Below are 18,827 nucleotides of genomic sequence, written 5' to 3'. Positions count from 1 at the left end.
CCATAAACATCGAGCAGAATATAAAGGTGGCCTAAATGGTACAGCTTCATTGTAAAAGCGTAAACAAACGGAGACAGAACGTTTGTGCTATCTTGGTATTCGGTGTCCGCTTGTTTACACTCCTTTGCAATGAATAAAAATCAAAAAATCACAAAACGGGTGCCATCATCGCCTCAGGAGATATGCGATTTCCTTAGATAAAAGGGAAAGTGATGGTGCACTGAGATATGTCTCACCTTTGTCATTGATGCACAAGGCCTCATGATTTCCCGCCTGCACACTGGTAGCGAGTCGGACTAGCGGGCTAAAGTTTATGTTGAGGCGATATTGAAGCGCTCCGGAACACAGACAAAAGTTTACAGATAAACAGACACGACAGCGCTTCATCACATCTTAAAACTTTTGTTTAACACAAATACTATATTGTAGTTACAAGATTTTCATGCACTAGCGCAGCAGGCCATAAATACAGGTTGAATCAACAGAACCACCCACTACAGAAAGTGGCATATACTATGAGCAAGAAACGTTGTGAAATGCTAATTATCAAAGTAGGCGAACTGCTTATTGTGAAAAATGATTGTTTCTTGATTGATGAACGCTTCTCCTTTTTCTTGATTTGGTATGATTCAGCGAGCTCCAGAATGAGTTAATCTCGATGTCGGAAAATAAGTCAAGTTTCTTTGAAAACCGGATAGATACCGCATTGTTTAGAAAGTTGAGCAAGATGTGAAGATACTGAAGCTTTTAAGGCTGTGCTGTTTGTTTTCTGATGGCACTGTTGACGCATCTTCCGGAGTGTCTCACATGCACTTTAGCGCAAGAAAGGGGAGCCATGTACAACCGTGAGCAAAAGTACACGGGCCACAGTGTTGCCCAAAAAACTGAATTTCTTCGTAATTAACAAGCATACACTGGAATTGAGGATTACACTGAAAAGTTCGCCATGCCAAGTTTGGACTTCAGTCCTCAATTTCAAGTCGCGTTCAAGGCAGAGGGAAAAGTCGGCTGTAATCGCGCTACCCCTGGTCCGTATACTTTTGCTCGCGGGTTTACATTATATCAGATACACAATTGTAAAATTTGTTGCAGTTTTTCACAGGGCAAATCGATAATTCCTGGCTTATGTTAACGCGCGAGCGTACACGTGAGGTTTTTTTTTTTGTAGTAAATAACACATCAATATTATAGCTAGCACCAGCATGTTTCAAGTTATGTGCCATTTTGTGCAGATAAGGGGTGAATGCGGATCTTGCGTTCGTTCGACTTGCTTTCTTCACAAGTCATTCTCTTTTTTCTGCCGTTTAATTCCTTGGATATGTCCTTGCATACGGAAATGATTGCTTCTACAGGGTAACCCTCATCTTTAAAATTTCCTACTTGACCCTTAAAGGTTTTATTCAGGAGGTGAAATAAGAAGTTTTGCAAAGCGGAGACAAACCTATATTACTATACCCATCTTGACAAACTGCGAATGACCAGACCTAAAGTTCAATACTGACTTTGCACTTCATGGCCGATATCACCAGCACACATGGCCTTTCTGGTGGTAGTCGGTAGAAAATGTAGAAAATGGAATTGTGGTAGAAATGGAAAATGTGGTAGAAAATGGAATTGGTTATTGTTTGGGAGCACGGTTGTGAAGTTGAGGCTCGTACTATTTTCCGTAAACCCTTTTGTCACGTTAACCTCTTCTCGAGAAGGATCTTTATTCTGTGTGAAGGTAGGATCCGTATTCTCTACATGCTGATCCCGATGCCGTTTTGCCCGAGTATTTCTCTTTGAATAAAGAAGGCCGGACAGCCACATCGGGAGCAGTGCGTTGCTAGGTGGCTGCCAACACTGCCCTTTATCACGCTGATATGTTCTCTGCGGCGGTCCTTGACACACAGACCAGTTTGGCCGACGTAGCAACGACCGCATGAATTCTTAACCCTTATATACAACACTGTGGCAGAGTCAACAGTGCTTTGTCCGTTTCGTTCTGTCTGTCCTGTCTCTTGCGCTGTTTTTCGGATTATACCTACTATTGCACCACGAGCTCTCTCAAGTGTGACCACTCTCGCATGGATCTACAAAGGTACTGCCCAATTATGCCTCTCTGTATGTCGAGCGAGAGGCTAAATTCACCATTGATTGCGTCATGCGTGGCGCAGCAATGACGCCGTCTGAGCATCCGATGCATACATAATCGAGTTATGGCTTCTTTTCGCGACACAACAATACTAAAGTAAGGCACTACGGGTAATATGGTTGCAAAAATATAAGCGATATTATATATGTTTTCATTATATTTCGTTACATACATGTAACGCTATATGTGGTTTTAGCACGCGAACCCTCTGCTGACCGAAATGAAAGACGTTTCACTCCAAACATTGAAATAATTCGTAAAATCTCTGCTATTTGTATTTACTCCCGCTGCTGCTAGGCATCCCAACAAATCCAATAACGCACTCGCGCTCATGCGCTGAGACTTTTGTTCTCGGTTTTTATTTACGACCTACTGCAACCGTTTCTGACACTGCTGTTTTGAATCCACATAAAATTTGCAGTAGGTACGAATAATTCTTTAATTGGTAATAGGCAAATACATGCTCAACCAGCGTTCTAACCACAATATTGTTTCGTGTGCAGGATAAAATAAAAATCTTTATCAATGTTTTCATGTCTAAATTTATGTCATTATTGGAACCCTGAGGCCTCCGAAAGCCCTGCAAACAGGTTTGGAGCAGTTAGTAGCAGGCTTCTTTTTATATCTCGAAAATGTCCGGCACCCTGCAAGAGACGTTGTAGAAACACGAGCAAACCCTTCATGAAAGTGACAATTTCCAAATGCGCTGCTGCGTTTGACCTGCGCTGCATGCGCATTTCCGTGCTCGCACACCGGTGCACATGTGACGCATCCGGCGCATATACGGCCTTCTATGAGCCGGGCTTATGGAAAACAAAACCAAAAAGGATAAAGTGAGCGAAATCACGTCCTTGCCGCACAGCTGTTGAACATATTCGAACAAACAGGCTGTGCACGCAGCGTTCACAGCCTAGCCGAATAGCTACACTCATCCAGCGCACCTTCAACATTCCCTGCAACACAGAAAAATCTACAATTTCCGACATGTGATAGAGAAAGTCGGTGCAAGAGCCGGTGCGCAGTTTTTGGGAGCGGATGCAATTGTGCGTGCTGCGGAACTACTCAAGACTAATAGGCCGTCGTAGAAGTAAACGAAGTGGTTGGCAACTCTTCTGGTCTGTGATTGCGCCGCCACTGGAATTCGAGCAACCGGTACGTAACCTTTCCTCTTGTGTAGTTTAACTTGACGTATATTTGGCGGCAGTGACTTATTTCTATACCTGTGAAGGACACAGCACAGTGGTCAGCCCAACCAACCTCAGTTGGATTATGTATTGTTCAATTTTGGGAAAGAAGGCAGTGCTTTTAATAGACGAGCGCAGCCATAATTCATTCGTCCGGGTTGCGCTGCCCACCCCCATAGGAACATGTTCAGTTACCAACTCGCCCAGCTTGCCGTGTTAGTTAAATTTACTAGGCGTGCTAAAAAGCAGTACTTTCCCCAGTGAACGAAAGTACGAATTCGCGGCGAGAAAGAACATTGTTGGCCGCATACCTGCATGAAACGAGATATTCATATAAGGTACAACCTTGTGCTCAAAATTGAGGTGAGTGTTCACACTTAACTTCAAAATTATTCAACACACCACGATTATATTCCATATTTTCTGCTTCCGATCAAAGTGACACCTTCTCCGAACTTCAGCAGCGCCTCCGTAATCCGCCATTACTTGGAATCTGTGATGATGATGCCGACACTGGACTGCGCACCGATGCAAGCAACATTGGCCTTGGTGCGATCATCACGCTGTGGGAAATTCACTAAGCCTGCTACGCTTAGGCTACCCTGCACTTTCCCCAGGAATGTCACGTTATACTGCGGTAACCGCCACTAAATTTCATCTAATGGATGCGCAGAACGTCAAACCAACACCATTACTTAACAGCGCGTCCTCCTCGTCGCAGCCACTTAGTTCACTTCGTCGTCCTCAGCATCCGCAGTAGCGGCCAAGACCACAAGCCGGCCAGAAACAATACCGTGCGGCACAAAGGTGCTATGCATGTGGCATTATGTGAGTAGGATTATAAGAACTTTGCAAGACGTGTCGAGGAGGAAGGTGACAGAAGACAAAATAACCCTGCGTGTGATAAAACACGGAGGGTTATTGTACTCATAAATCTTGCGGCCCTTAATGTACAATGCCTAATGACCCGCAAGAATGCCAGATAGTAGAAGTAACGTCAGAATTATAACAAGTACAAAAGAGACAACAAATGAGTGAGGAAATATGGACCCTTCAGGATGATTCTGGTATTGTACAATGCTATTCACGAATGTAATTTGAAATGGAATCATGACTACACCTTATTTCATCATCATCAGCCTATATTTATGTCCACTGCAGGACGAAGGCCTCTCCCTGCGAACTCCAATTAACCCTGTCTTGCGCTAGCTGATTCCAATTTGCGCCTACAAAGTTCCTAACTTGATCACCCACCTAGTTTTCTGCCGTCCTTGACTGCGCTTCCCTTCTCTTGGTATCCATTCTGTAACTCCAATGGTCCACAAGAGTGGCAAGATGGGCTTGTTGGTTCATCATGAAGACAGTATTTCAGCGCTTAGTAAGGACGAGGACAAAAAAGGAGATGTACGAACACACAGGCGCTACTCACAACAATGAAGTTTATTGCCTGTGTGCTCGTACGTCTTCTTTTTTGTCCTCGTCCTTACTAAGCGCTGAAATACTGCCTTCTAATGGTCCATCAGTTATCCATCCTACGCATTACATCGCCTGCCCAGCTCATTTTTTCCTCTTAATGCCAACTAGAATATCGGCTATCCCCGCTTGCTCTCTGATCCACACCGCTGTGTTCCTCTCTCTTAACGGTAGGCCTAACGTTTTTCGTTCCATAGCTCTTTGTGCGGTTCCTAACTTGTTCTCGAGATTCTTTTTTAACCTCGAAGTTTCTGCCCCATATGTTAGCACCGGTAGAATGCCATGATTGTACACTGTACTTTTCAACGACATTGGTAATCTCCCAGTCAGGATTTGGCAATGTCTGCAGTATGGACTCCAACCCAATTTTATTCTTCTGTAAATTTCTTTCTTATGATCAGGGTCCCCAATGGATAATTGACCTAGATAAACCGTACTCCTTTAAAGACTCTAGAGGCTGACTCGCGATGCTGAATTCTTGTTCTCTTGCCAGGCTATTGAACATTAAGTTTGTCTTCTGCATATTAATCTTCAACCCCACTCTTACACTCTCTCGGTGAATGTCTTCAATCATTTGCTGTAATTCGTCCCCATTGTTGCTGAATAGGGCAATGTCATCTACAAACCAAAGGTTGCTGAGATATTCGCTGTTGATCCTCACTCTAAAGCCTTCCCAGTCTAAGAGCTTGAATACTTCTTCCAAGCATATAGTGAATAGCATTGGAGAGATTGCGTTTCCTTGCCTGACAGCTTTCTTGATAGGTAACTTTCTACATTTCTTGTGGAGAACCAAGGTAGCTGTGCAATCCTTGTAGATATTTGCTAAGATATTCACGTATGCCTCCTGTACTCCTTGATTACGCAATGCCTCTATGACTGCTGGTATTTCTACTGAATTAAATGCCTTTTTTATAATCTATGAAAGCCATATAGAGAGGTTGATTGTACTCCACAGATTTTTCGATTACCTGATTGATGACATGGATTTGATCCATCGTAGAATATCCCTTCCTGATGCTAGCTTGTTCTATTGGTTGACTGAAGCCAAGTGTTGCCCTGAGAGGCGCCTGCTGCAGTCACGGACACCGCACGCGTTCGACGTGAACGCGGGGAAACAAGGAAACGCGGGCGGCGTCGGAAGCAGCTCTGCGCGTTGCCTCGTTGGTGCTGCTACAATTTTTCTCTCTCTCGCTCTCATTTTCTCTTTCTCACTCCCGCGCGCATGCTCCCTTTCCCTCTCCTTAACGTCCAATGTCAAGGCAATATGTGCATGGCACGGAGAGGAAGCGGAGCACACGCCGCTTCGCGAGGTTGTTGCTAGGCAACGCGCGGTGACGTCTTCGTTCAGCGAGGTTGTTTGTACATGCCCCACGAACTGATGGTCGGCTTAAATAGCTCCTCTGTTAAAAAGTCGCAGTTTCGCCCGAAAGGTGAGCCATCGATTGCGATAGCAAATGCGTAGACAGTGTTACGAAGTAAGGATAGTATTTTCATCGGCCGTATAAGCTTGCAAACATTCGCTTACTATCTAAATTTACACGCATGGTGTCAGCGCGCACAGGCAAGCATGAACACATCACACTTGGTGACCGCAGACATTCGCAGACACCGCAGACAATGCTGCCGCAGGAAGCGTGGCCGCAGCAGCGAGCGAAGTTACCTTCGGGCTGTGTATCGCTTCAACGCAAACTGAGCGCGAGAACGCATCACGCACAAAGGTATCAGCCGCCGTCGCACCTACACTCCGCCCCCGATGGAGATCGCTTTCAAGATAGCGGAGCAACTGCGCATTGCGGGCGGCCGCGCAATGCGCAGTTGCTGCCGGAGTATAACATGTTTGCAGATTTTGTTCTTGTAGCGCAAAAAAACACACGGACGCGCAAGAACAGAGACACTCCCAGGCGCTAACTTCCAACAACCCTTGTGTGTCTCCGTTCTTCTACGTCCGTGTGTTTTTTTTGTGCTACAAGAAGAAAATCTGCAAACATGTTACACCAACAAGCCCAAATGTCTACACTGACGGAGTATAACGCCGCCCCCCAGCCTCTCTTCGCCCAGGCGCCGAAGATTTCCTCCCCGCTTTCTTCCCTTGCACGTGCGAGCTTTAGCCGTGATCGTCAGCGCCCCTCGAACGCGGTCGCGCAATACGCAGTTGCTGCCGTAGTACCATGCCGCCCGGCGCCCCCTCCCCCCCTCCCCACTCGGCCTATTGCGCGACTGAAAACAGCGCGTTTCCTCCCCACTTTCCTCCCTCGCACGCGCGATCTTGACGTACGAGATTTATGCGCAATCATCGGCGTCCCTCGGGCGCGGTCGCGCGTTACGCAGTTGCTGCTGGAGTACAGTGCCGCCCCTCGAACCCCCCCCCCCCCCCCCACGGTGCCTTTCGCGCGGCCGGAGACGGCGCGTTTTCTTCCCGCTTTCCTCCCATGCGCACGCGGGTTTGAGCCGTGATCTTAGGCTCACCTCGCACGCTTTCACTCGCACCTACAGCATTCGGCGCGCGGTGACGGTGTTATCTATCCCCCTTAGGACTTTATACGGGACATGACGGCGACAGTGACGGCGACAACGACGGGAAAAATACGCCTGGACTGTCCATGAAATAGACCGATCCCAACGGCCAGTTTCACGACGCCACTGCTGCCGCGATGCATGCTGGTACTTGTAGTCATCCGGCCGCTCCAGCCACCCGGAGTGCCTGTGCGTCCTGTTTCCGAACGATTTTTGGCAATTTTTATGGTTCGTGTAGACCCATCGTGCGATGGGAAGATTGACCTGCTGCGTTCCTGGGTGCTACAACAACCACACAAGGGAAAAAGGTTCCGGATTCTATGTGTTTTCTAAAGAGCGAAAGCTTCGAGAGACGTGGATCCAACGGATAAATAGGTGGTACTGGTAATACACAGCGCGAGAAGAAACACGGGGACGAATAGCGGCCGTATTTCGATGGGCGCAAAATGCGAAAACACCCGTGTACTTGATTTCCCGCAATTTATAGATTATTTGCCGATTATCGATTACCTACTGATTGACTATTCATTGGCTATCGCAAGGTATTGGCCACGTATTTGTGTTAGGCTAAGCACTACCAAGTAATCCCCAGCATTTCCTGATATTTATTGATTAGTAATTGATTATCGATTAGCTGCTGATTCGGCTATCGATGATTCGCTATCAGCGATTGGCTATCGGCGTTTTTATGTTAAAGACGCCGCCTAGCTTACCTAAGAACTTCTACATATCACTGTTACCGAAGTCTGCAAGCCGTGCGCGAAACCCATTTAGGTAAGCATCATTAGGGCATGAAAGTTTCCGCGCCGCATTTCAAACCTGTCTCCAACAGGTATGAAAATCCTATTATGTCCGTCGCAAAGCAAACATAACGTTGCAGTCACCGAGATGCAGAAATAGCGACGGAAAACGACCGCGTACATCAGCATGTACACAGCATCAGCAGTAGCATGTATACATACAAAGCTCTAACAAATACGATACTCAACGCGTAATCAGCGGGTAACAACCGAAATGAAAGAGCAGCAGGCACTTTTAAACGTTCGCCTCGCCTGCCTCAATGAACAGCCGATGTAATTTCTTAAAATACTTGACGAATGTTTCTCGGTGGTGGAATCGCAGAGATGTCTGGGAAGCTCGTGCGCAGTACTCAACGAGCGCGGACTGCGGTGGTGTGGTTGACCTGTTGACTACAACCAAGTCAGTGGCAGTGCTACTTCCGGAAAACCGGCCCATGCGCAGATGGGTCGGTGGGATCGGCCTATTGCCATTGCAAAAAAGACCTGAAGCTGAGCCCACCCAGACCACAGGCTTTATACGCGTACCCTGCGCTCTCTGGCATGTCTGTCCTTTACTACGTTCGCGGGCACCCAATGTGCACACAGGGTTGGCAACATTGTGCAAAAGGCCTACACTGTCGCAGAAAGGCCATACGATACTCCAAGTTTGAGCGGCCTAAAAGAAGTTTTGTGAGTGGTAGTGAAGTAAATTCGGAAGGAATGGTGTTTGTTAGCAAGTGTTGATGAATTAGCTACCAAGCTGTAGTGTATAGTCGGAGCGGTGCCTGTAATTGAGAACCAATGAGCAATCTATGAATGTATTGATTTATCTTATGATAATAATTGCCAGTATCGTACGGAATGACACACTTTAGTATCTTGTATGAGTATCTGATGTACGTATGCCCTTAGTATGTTGTATTCATGTTAAGATAGTATTTCAAAGTATGTTTGCGCAGCCTGCGCAGGAAGATGCCTCATTTTAATGCAGCGTGAACACTCACGCAGCGAGCGGCAGCACATCGGCTACACACTGCTTGACTTACCTGTGCACCATACTCAGTTAAATTTAGTGTGCAAAAGCGCTTCGAAGCGGTGCACGTTTTACATATGCGTGTCAAACATGCCGGTGCGTGATTCAGGTCTGTACAAATTCTCGAAAAACACCGCACGTTTGGCATGCACCGTAAATCAGTGTCTGTGCTCGCTTTAAGAGCAGGAAACAATGAAACTTCGGTTACTAAACGCTCCTAACTAGTGCCATGTGCATGAGTCGCCAAATGTTTTGCTGTATCTGTCGCGTATTCAAGAACATTCAGGAGAAAAAGGTGGCACAGATTAATCTGATGGACAAACACCAACGCCGATTGTAAACGTTTGTGCAAGAAATGCCCGTTTTACGCTGAGGCATAAATGTGTCAATACAAGGCTGGTTATTGCAGCAGAAAACGTAGCAGGGTTGGATATTAGTGACTGATGGTGATAACCATCAGTCACTAATATTTATTTATTTATTTACGTACACTGTACAGATTTTACAGCGTAAGCTGTTACGGGCTCATTCCAATAGCCGTTTCGGGTCGCGATGATGCCGCCGTCGGCGGCCGCGTAACCGCTGTCCCGGAACCCGCGAAAAGATTACCCGATTCTCACCGGGATCGAACCAACGCCCGCTGCGTGGGAGCCTGATACTCTACCACTGAGCCACGCAAGCGCTTGCTATCGGGCCGCGGAATATACCCTAAGGCAAACGCAGGGGGAAATGACTCGAGCCTCCGCCAGTATGGTGGTGCCATCTAGGTAAGATACCTGCAAACGCAGCGTCCGCAGGCGCAGACGACGATATGCGATTCAGACGAGGCGCGCAATCAACGCGCTCCCGAGCTTCCGAGCCTCCGCCAGTATGGTGGCGCCATCTAGTGCCTGCAAACGCGGCGCGCCCGACATGTAAGTTGTAGTTGCAAGGCTTGATCGGGCTTAGCAGACTGCTGTGGAGAGAGCATTAGAAGCCGCAGCTCGCCGTCGACTCCGGGCGGACAGTTAAGATCGTTCTCGTCAAAACGAGGCGAACAGACTGCCTGGAAGAGCCTGTTGTGCGTGGTGCCCAAATTGGAGCTACTCTTGAGCCGCTCACCAGCTTACGCTGTGACTGTGCTGTGTGTGCCGCGCAGGCCTGTGACTTTTTTCATTACCGTATATTTGTGTGCACCTCCATAATCTTCCTTTCCCCTCAAAGCTTTTCTACCTCGAATCGCTACCTATGCCTGTAACCCTGTAAGGGATCCGGTCGCATCAATTTTTTCCCTGATTATTTTCCACAAATACCCTAACCGTCTCTTGCTTATCTCCACTGCACACCGGTTGATGCTACCGCCCACTTTAAATCCAAGCGCTTCAGGCAGGTGTACGTTAACTCCGGGTCTCACTGGATGAATCACTTCGCATTCCATTTGGATCTGCTGAGTGGTCTCGGGATTTTTGCTGCAGCATACACATGTCTCACCTTTTTGCAAATATTGGCTCCTCTATGCTTTTGTCCTTAGGCAACCAACTCGAGCCTCAAAAAGCAAGGAACTGCCTTGTGAGTTATCGTAGAGATTTTCCCTTCTAATTTCTGTCTTCCCATTCTTGTAAATTTCCATTGTCGTTTTTTTGTTTCCATTGTTTGCATCCAATTCGCTGTCTCCGTTTCTCTCACTTTCTTCCTGATGACTCCTGGTTGCCTATTTACACTTTCAATTACCCTTGACCTGGTTGCCAACTTTCTTGACCTCGTCCTCCATTCTGTGTCCACGCCTTTCAGGTAGAGATACTTGTGCACTTTTGCTGCCCATTTATTTTCACCAATGTTCCTGAGTCTTCAAAACTAATTTTCCTCTGCGCTTCTCTGACTTCAAAAGAGGCCCGAGCCATGACACCCTGCACTGCTTCATTTGTGATCTTACCATGGGCTCCCAAAGCCAACCTGCCAAGCGATTTTTGGTTAACTTCCAACACCGACAAGATATCTGATTTAAATCACAGCGTGATATTTGCGAAATTTAGCGCTGGCACCATTACTCCTTTCTAGATTCCACGCACGACCTCACATTTCTTGTGGCCTCACAGTGCTGTATGTTGCATTGGTGCTGCGTTAGGCTTCCCCTTAATTTTCAGATTATCTTAGTGGGTGCTTGAGTAAGTCTTTCCTTCGTTTATGTATTCACCGAGGTATTTATATTGATTGACTTGACTATTGCTTTTATGACTTAGTGTTGAATTGACACCACGTAATTTCTCTTCTCTTCATTAAAGATCATAATTCCCGATTTCTCGGTGCTAAACGTAAGGGCTAGATTTGTCACTTCATTATCAGAGATATTGGCAAGTGTCTGTAAATCTCTTGCATTGTCCATGCAACCATTCTCTCCGTGCGGATTCTCCGGATACCACAAAGCTCGGTATGATATACCATCTGGACCCGGAGATGAAGAGCGCCTGCAGAGAGCTAGTGCCGCCTCGAGCTCCTCCATTGTAAAAGGAAGGTCCATGCGGCAATCACGGGAATGAGGGGCGTCACCTCGGGAGAAGGATCTGGACGAGTCGCTTGGTCGGCGATCCGCGCACAAAAGTCTTCTGCGACATCGATGTCTTGCCGCCCTTGGAAGAGCGCGAGCGCCTTGAATGAAAAACGCTGTTCCAGGAGACAACGCAGACCTTGCACTGTTTTCCAAATGTGAGACAGTGGCTTGCGGGGCTCTAGTGTCTGGCAAAATGTTGTCCAACGTCCCGATGCTAATCGATCCATGCGACGCTGAATCTTCTTTTGCATCCTCCTGGATGCCCTAAGGTCATGGATTGATTTTGTACGCTGACATCGACGTTCCGCCCGGCGATGAAGTGCTCGAAGACGCTCTCAATCCATGTCCAAGTCGTTTTGCGTGGAAGAGATCGTCGTTAAGAGGGTGGCGTTTTGCATCGTACTTTTGTTTGCTCAAACCCAGAGGATATACCCTTGCGGCAAACGTCTTCCATATCGGATTTGAAGGTCGCCATTGAATCGTCCGAATGGTCTTCCGTGGACCAGATCTAGACGACAAGCCTTTGATGTTGAGATAGGTGGGAATGTGATCACTCCCATATGCCTCAATATCTGGAAACCACTTCACACATCTAGCGAGAGACTTGGAGACGAAAGCAAGGTCGAGACAGCTGCAGTATGACACGGCTCGAAAAAAGCTGGGGATACCATCGTTCAGGAGACTAAGGCCGTAGTTGTACGCGATGCTTGCTAATCTTCGTCCTCTTGCATTTGTCCTTGTACTTCCCCATGCCGGATGGTGTGCATTGAAGGCTCCTATGATGACCCATGGAGCTGGACAAACACTCAAGATATCCGCTAATCTTTTTTGTATCGAAATTGCTTGAAGGTGATATAAACATGCCTATGAGAGTAAACAAGAGTTTGTTCTTTTTAACTGTGATGCATATATATTGATTGTTGTCGTCAGGTGAAATTGGTTACAAAACATAGGTAAGTTCACAACGAACAAAACTAATAATTTTGCAGCATGCACCATTTGTTGAAGACATGATAACTTCGTACCCTGACAGTCTGATTGGTTTCGACAAGTTGGGCTCACAAATGACGATGAGTGGAAACACATTGGTGTACACAAACTGACGAAAATATGAAAGGCGTGATTTTAGTACTCTGGCGTTCCACTGGATAACGGACGCTGCCTTGACTTCTTTTCAGAAGGATGGGGTATGGGTAGCCATATTTCTCGTTGAGGGATTCAAGCACTGGGCTTAAGGCATAGGGTGCCTACAGCGGTCTCGATCAACGATGACGAACAACTTACCAACCTGCTTAAGATGCTCGTCAACGTCGTTAGATTTCAGATTGCCGGTCGTCAGACACCAGCAGCATTAGCTGCAGAGCAACTTCTGGGGGCTCTTGTTACAGTTCTCGACGGCCTTCACTAGAAACAACATGAACGTTCGTGGAAAGCCCCGTCCCTCTGTGCTGCAATGGAATGTCAGGTCCTTACGACCGCGGCATGCTAATCTAGTGCTTCGGCTCCTCGCAATGAACACCCCGCGAGATGTTATTGCGCTTCAAGAAACCAATATAAGAAAAGAAGAATTCAAACTTCCAGGTTTCGTAGGCATCCACAGTAATGTGCGATGCACAGCGCTGGTATGCTGGTCGTTCTAGTGCACGGACGTCACGCATCCGCGAAATACTTCAAAAGCATCGTTATATGTCCGAGCTGACCTAAATTTCGCAGTTATTAACACAAGCGATATCTGCGATGCCGATTTTGAATGTACAGCCATTACCGTGAGTCTCAGAGATACGACGACGACTGTGGAAAGCATATATTATCGACCGACACGATCTTCAGACACCACCGTATTGAAGTGCTTAGTCTCTAGGTGTGGCTCATCATTTGTGCTGTGCGGAGACTTCATGCTTACCATCCTCGCTGGTGTTCTCGTCCACAAGACCAGTCTGGGGTGAAGATCAACGAGCTTATTGTTAGAGATGATCTACAAACACTCAATGACGGCTCACCTACATTTGTCGGCAGATGGAAGGCACAATCTACCATCGACCTTGCGATATCACCAGGAGATGTGTGTTTGGCCTGGTCATGTGAATCTTACCCATGGGGCTCAGATGACCTACCAATTTGGCTTATTCCAGAACATACCCCTAGCCGCCAATCTGGCGCCTACACAGTGATGAACTGGAACAAGTTCCGTCAGCTGATTTCAGAGGCCCCATCACACGACAAGTTGTTCAAACTGATGAGCGAGTGTCTTTAACAAGCTACCGTAAGACGACGCGGGGCATAGATAAACCGAACCCTGATCTTGAGCTTTTGAAGCTACACGCCTGTCGAGGCCACAGGAGAGCACAGCGCTCTGAAAGAAGCTCTAATTGGACGGTATATAACCGCCTAGACGCAGCCATACGGCGGCACACAAAATATCTCCGTCGAAAGAGCTGGGCAGCACTGTGTAGTTCGCTGCATACAGCAAATGGCTTTGGAAGTGTTTGTCGCATACTGAAGGCTCTCCGAACTCCTGAGATCTGCAAGAATCCAACTGCTGCTTTCTGCATAACGACTGGCCGGACTCCAAAAATTATTGTGGAAGCATTTGCCGACCTTCTCGTACCTCTTCTGTAAAGCGACAACACAAACAATGACCTTAATCCTCTGACATGTCAAAACACCACAACGTTATGCTATGGTTATGCTGTATACGACATTAGTACGCTCAAATATTGGAATATGTATGGGCTGTTTGGAATTCATTTCAAGTTAGCTTAAGTATTTCTCTTGAAGTTGTTCAAAATAAATCTGTTCGTTCCAGTCTTTCTATCTATAATAGAGCGGCAAGCGCAAGCACTATGAAAAGTAATTTCAACTTACCACCATTAGCTTCTCGCCGAAAAATATCCCTTCTAGCTCTGTTTCCTAAATTAAAATATTACTCTGTCCTACGAAATTACTCAGCCACTGTATGTTTCTCAACGCATTGATCACTCTCTCAAAGTAGGGATTGTATCGTGCCACACCAAAAGTTTTTTTCAGTCATTTCTTCCGCGAACATCTCGGGAATGGAACTACCTTCCTCAAGACATCGTTACTATTAATGATAACAATTCCTTTAAACTAGCACTAGCTAATATTGTATAAGTCTCAGCTATTTTGTACTCGCCAAACATTGTTACTGTGTAGTTTCCCTGACCTGACTTTATGTTAATTTCATTTGTACTTTAACTAATATTGTATAATATCAGCAATAATTATTTCTTCTTTTTATCGTAACGTGCACTGCATGCTTGTAAACTTTTGTAACTGTTTCATACCACTCCAATCTTCAATGCCCGTAGACTTTAGGGTAATACAGATACAAATAAATGAAAATACATGCATACATAGATAGACGCAAAACATACATAGCAACGTAGTTACGTAGTTGGCCTCCGGAAAGTACTCTAAGAATGGTAACGCAATAAAACAGCTTTGAAATTAAATGAAATACCTTTATAGGCAAAAATAAATGGTACAACAATATTGTGATCAGGCATATGGATCTCTAACCAATTAGGCAAGTAATGGATCCAATGCATAAAAATATTCAAAGACAGACGTAACCGAAAGGCGAACGAAAAGGCACACACATCACAATAATATTTCATAAAAAAGTGTATAGAAGGATGGTGAATACAGAAGACCTAACAGATATTCCAAATATATGTAATATTTTATCAATGTAACGGACAAGTTACATACGGTTACAATGATGTCTAATGTTAATAACTCAAGAAATATTGTGGTACTGTGCGGTTTTTTAAAGACGCTGTAAAATCCCGGGTGTGCTTAATCCACAGGGGTATACAATTCCAGACTTTGGGGCCAGAAAAAGTCATCACACGACGGCCTTATATATTGCTGGCTTCTGACAAATTTAAATTGGCTCACTTCGCCTGCCTTGTGTTACGTTGGGGCCGCTTTAGGTACGATGACGGAAAGGGAACGATAGTGCATGCTATATTGTGAATTAGAACTGCGGTTTTATAATTACCATCCTGAATGAATGGCATAATGTTAGACCATTTAAATAGTGGAACAGATGGAGCGTTTGTAGGTGGAAAGGTCATAATTCTTATCGCTATCTTCTGCAAAGCGCTTCCAACTGCGTAATACTAAATTGTCCTCGAGCCTTAATTAATCCCAAACAACTTACGGTTTACCTTTTGCATAGGTAGTCGATGTGGGATACCCAATGAAAAGCCGGGTGAAGTGTTGCTCCTAAATGTATCGACATGTTGTACTCCACTAAGGCGGAGAATGCAGTTATTTGGGACAAGCTTGCGATTTGAGGCGAGAACAATGAATTTGGTTTTGTTTGTAACTATGACAAATTTAACACTGGCAACTCACTTCGTTGTATTATTCAGGTCCTCAGGTGCGTGAACTTCTGCTGCTTCTATTGAGCGGTGATTCATTGAGCGGTGATCAGAAGGGCAGTGTCATCTGCGTAGACTACAGCATTTGAATTCGCAAGATACTGTCGTGAACGCCATCCGCGTGCCGCTCAAGCTGATGCGCGTTTAAACGGCTAGTTTATAGCGCCACTCTGTGACACCCAGCCACAGAGTGATAGCACCTGACAGGTGAGTCTGTTGGCACACGCGACCCCCTTCTCTCATGAGAGAATAAATTAAGCAAGTGTTAAACGTTTGTTAAAGGTTAAGGCGAGAATCTGATTGTACACTTGGCACACTTTTTTGGAACGATTCAGATATGTTTAAGAAGGATTGTGGCAACTGTTTATCGGAGCGCACGACAGAACTCACCGAAATCGCCGCACTGACTGGCAGTGGACCAGTGCCGTCAGCGCCTTCACAGAAGGAGGGGCAGTATGGGAACGCTGGCATGATGAGCGGTGTCGGAGCTAGCTGTGGAAGAAGACAACGACGAACGCGCAAACAGTGGCACGAGCGCGTCTCTGTGACGCACTAGGCACACCCTTAGTAAGTCAAAACCACACAGCAGCCGTGCCTTCAGGGAAGCGTGCTCGTCTAGCACTCCGGAGGCCTTGGTTTGATTCCCACCGAGACCAAAATGTACCCAAATTTCCTTTTCAAGGCCACTAGTTTAATTTGTTTACAAGAACCTCCCTGAGAAATGTGACTCAATCCGAGCATTTGCTGACCTGATTTTACTCTTTGCGGCGTCGGCCATTTTTCGTCACGGCGCAGTTTCGCCAAGGGCACCGCCAACATAGACACCTAAGGCTTTCACCTTAAAAAGTTTAGTCTTTGTTTGGAACTCATCACTCACGGTCTCATTGCTCTACGCCCGCGCTAGCAAACAACAGTGGTCACCCGGACGTGAGCAGGCACAGCGACACCGACGCGCCTACCGTGCCTGCAGTCGAATTGAAGCTGCAAGCCCACAGACCCCCAGCCTTGGTTCAGTCAAATCGAGGCACAATTCGCCGCCCGGCACATCACAGCGGACCCCACGCGCTACCATCACATCGTGCTTTCCGCCAGCTACAGCCAGCGAGGTCTGCGGTCTGCTTCTCGCCCCACCTGCGGAGAACGCTTACCAAACTTTGAAGCACACGACGCATCGCACCATCTGAACGTGAACGGTTACGGCAACTCCTGAACTATAGAGTTTCTCACTATAACACCTAGAGGTTAACTGGCGCCACCAGCTAAGCGAGTTTCTTAAAGGGCTGCCGTGCCCTCATGGGAATGACGGGATATGTGTCTGCGAGGCTTGTGTTGGCTGGTATTGTACGAGGCTTCGTCTAAAACGTGGCTTTGGCTACACAAATAACGCGTTCTTAAAATAAAATCTACATAAAAGGCTTTCATTCACCCATATTACATCTATTAATAAAGTTTACTCACCAACAATGGAGCATCAAGCGAAGAAAATTAACAACAGACGACTAGTTGTTCCAAAGCGAGCGAGAATCTTGTCGTCTGCCCTCCAACTTTAGCGGCCACCTGATACTTTTTTACGTTTCATAGAATTCTGCATCCAATAGTATGTCCTCAAAATTAAACAAAACATGTTTTTGTGTAATAATAAAGCTAAGGCAGTTTTTTACGTGCTGTTTTAGTAGGCAATGCATTGTGACAGACGGATCGGTGCTAACCAGGCGCGTCTTCAAGGCGTTCGGGCTCTCCAAGAACGATGCCAATCCGAATCCACAAGATACCGGCATTCCCATGCATACCACAGCGCAGCAGCGCCATGTTTCCCTCTAGGTTTTATAGTCTGAAACTCTATGTCCTGAACGACACCCACCTTGGCGACCGCACACCACTTCAACTACTGCGCCACATGCAGCGACTTGTGGGGAGCGTTACAGATCTCGACAGCACGCTGCTGCGCGAAATATCTCTTCAGCATCTCCACAAGAACGTGCAGGTGGCGTTTGCTACGGTGGCTGAAAAGGATCATGCTAAGACCGCCGCCATCAATGACACGATCATGGCAAGGCCGATTCCTTTCGTCCCCGTAGCAAGTGGGCAAGTGGAGAGTCCAGTGTTGCCAGGTCCGACGAGGCGGCGTAGCCAAAAGCTAGAGAAGTTGTAGTCCAAATGTAGCCAAACAGAAAAAAAGTGCAAAATATTTCGTAGCCAAATATAGCCATTTTTATTTGCAATTTTATTTGTGTGTAGATTTTCACAGTCGACTACGGCAATCTTTTTTTGCACAACCCGTCGTAACAAAATGTCCGTGCCGCCGTGACGGTCGGCCCTTTACATCAACAACAGCGACATCATGCTTGCACAGGACACTTTTAGGTTGGCCCCGGAAGCTCTTAAGTTCCAGCGAATCGCTGCAGAGGGCGAAATGAGTGCTTTTATTTTATGACGGATAGTACTAAGTTATTATTTTTAGTTATTTACAGTAATATGAACTACGAACTTTGCTTTTTAGCTGTCCTGAACACAAAATAATGTTCAGCGTGATCGATCTCACACGTTATCTCTGGATACGGCTTAGAAGTTCAGCTGTCCAGCGATCAGCGATGGCGACGTGCTCACGGCTTCTTTTTTGATGAGCTATTGAAAAAAATGTGAACGAGAATGTACGAGAAATAGTGTACGCGATTATTGCTCCGTAGACTGTGCGAGAAACTCGTTCAGTCTGCGAGAACTCGTTGAGTCTACGAGAACCTCGTACAGTCTACGCAGCAATCATCGCGTACATT

At 46.4% G+C, this 18,827-nt stretch overlaps 1 protein-coding gene across 5 annotated transcripts in view; it reads left to right on the top strand.

Moving 5' to 3' along the window:
* The first annotated feature begins 3,021 nt into the window (after window positions 1-3,021).
* The window catches only part of LOC119431857 (ATP-binding cassette sub-family C member 2-like), a 1,116,245-nt gene continuing 1,100,439 nt past the window's right edge, over window positions 3,022-18,827 (top strand). For all 5 annotated transcript variants that reach the window (XM_049657182.1, XM_049657185.1, XM_049657184.1 and 2 more), the window contains exon 1: window positions 3,022-3,286. The gene's annotated coding sequence lies outside the window, so the exon portion shown is untranslated. The remainder of the gene's footprint in view (window positions 3,287-18,827) is intronic.

Source organism: Dermacentor silvarum, chromosome 10 (assembly GCF_013339745.2).
Source record: "Dermacentor silvarum isolate Dsil-2018 chromosome 10, BIME_Dsil_1.4, whole genome shotgun sequence".
Classification (NCBI taxonomy): domain Eukaryota; kingdom Metazoa; phylum Arthropoda; class Arachnida; order Ixodida; family Ixodidae; genus Dermacentor; species Dermacentor silvarum.
Note: the sequence above shows the minus strand (reverse complement) of the source record. Positions and strands in the feature narration are given on the sequence as shown.